A 2256-nucleotide genomic window follows, 5' to 3' on the forward strand; every position below is an offset into this window, starting at 1 on the left:
TCTCTTGACAAAGAAAATGGCTGGGAGTTTGCGTACCTATTGCACGTGACTTGTGCTCACTGAAGTGTGGGACCTCACGCATGGGCACCACACGTAAGTGACAGACCTGTTGGTGTAAAAACTCGGTTGATTATTATAGTGCATTAGAACAAAGTTTCCTATGGATTCAAGGGTAGGAAATCCAAGTTAACTCATTTACATGACATTATTTTTTCCATGAAGCAAAGTTAACACATCTATCAATTGGTACATTTTGGAGTGACTAAGAAGGATCCATGCTTACCTTTTCGTTTTCACGTGTTAAACTTGTTTAAATCTTGGTCAAACCTAGGATTTGACAGAGATTCAAATGGGCGGAAAATTCAAAAAAAAACAGAAAAATGAAAAACCAAAGCACATACGTAGTTTTCTTATGTCATATAGTAAGCATTCAAGTTGATAAACAAGGTCTAGACATATTCAAAACATACAAATCATGTATGTACCCCTAACCCTAAACTATGTCTTATGAAGTCAAGCATGAAGAGAAGTGGTTTTGGGTTTCAAACATGGAAATTTCAAAAACCTCCCAAAAACTTCATTTAGAGTGACTAAGAAGGATAAATGCTTCCCTTTTCATTTTCATGTTTAAATCTTGGTAAAACCTAGGATCTGACCAAGATTCAAATGGGCATCAAAAATAAAAAATAATCAGAAAAATGAAAAACCAATGCACATAGTCTTCTTATGTCATATAGTAAGCATTAAAGTTGATAAACAAGGTCTAGACGTATTCAAACCAGACAAATCATGTATCTACCCCTAACCCTAAACTCTGTCTTATGAAGTCAAGCATGAAGAGAAGTACGTGGTTTTTTGGTTTCAAACATGGAAATTTCAAAAACCCTCTCAAGATCGAGCTTCATTTTGGAGTGACTACGAAGGATACATGCTTAATTTTTCATATTCATGTTTTAAACTTGTTTAAATCATGGTCAAACATAGGATTTGACCAAGATTCAAATGGGCATAAAAATTCAAAAAAAAACAATAAAATGAAAAACCAATGCACATAGTCATCTTATGTCATCTAGTAAGCATTCAATTAAGTTGATAAACAAGGTCTAGACATATTCAAACCAAAAAATTCATGTATCAAGCTACCCCTAACCCCAAACTCTGTCTTATGAAGTCAAGCATGAAAAGAAGTACACGGTTTTTTGGTTTCAAACATGGAAATTTCAAAACCCCTCTCAAGAGCTTCCATTTTGGAGTGACTACGAAGGAGACATGCTTAATTTTTCATATTCATGTTTTAAACTTGTTTAAATCATGGTCAAACCTAGGATTTGTCCAAGATTCAAATGGGCAAAATTTTAAAAAAAATCAAGGCACATAGTCTTCTTATGTCATATAGTGTAAGCATTCAATTAAGTCAAGCATGCATGAAGAGAAGTCATGGTTTTTGGTTTCAAACATGGAAATTTCAAAAACCCTACCAAGATCTACATTTTGGAGTGACTAAGAAGGATATATGCTTAATATTTCATATTCATGTTTTATTAAACTTGTTTAAATCATGGTCAAACCTAGGATTTGACCAAGATTCAAATGGACATAAAAATTCAGAAAAAACAAAAAATGGAAAATCAAGGCACATAGTCTTCTTATGTCACATAGTAAGCATTCAATTAAGTTGATAAACAAGGTCTAGAGATATATTCAAACCAGAGAAATCATGTATCTACCCCTAACCCTAAACTCTGTCTCATGAAGTCAAGCATGAAGATATGTGGTTTTTGGTTTCAAACATGGAAATTTCAAAAACCCTCCCAAGAGCTTCATTTTGGAGTGACTAAGAAGGACATATGCTTAATTTTTCATATTCATGTTTTCAACTTGTTTAAATCATGGTCAAACTTAGGATTTGACCAAGATTCAAATGGGCATAAAATTAAAAAAAACAATAAAATGAAAAACCAATGCACATAGTCGATCTTCTTATGTCATATATATAGTAAGCATTCAATTAAGTTGATAACAAGGTCTAGACATATTCAAACCAGAAAAATCATGTATCTACCCCCTAACCCTAAACTTTGTCTTATGAAGTCAAGCATGAAGAGAAGTGGTTTTTGGTTTCAAGCATGGAAATTTCAAAAACCTCCCCAAACTTCATTTTAGAGTGACTAAGAAGGATACAAGCTTCCCTTTTCATTTTCATGTTTTAAACTTGTTTAAATTATCTTGGTCAAATCTAGGATTTGACAAGATTCA

This window comes from Lolium perenne, chromosome 2 (genome assembly GCF_019359855.2).
Source record: "Lolium perenne isolate Kyuss_39 chromosome 2, Kyuss_2.0, whole genome shotgun sequence".
Classification (NCBI taxonomy): Eukaryota; Viridiplantae; Streptophyta; class Magnoliopsida; order Poales; family Poaceae; genus Lolium; species Lolium perenne.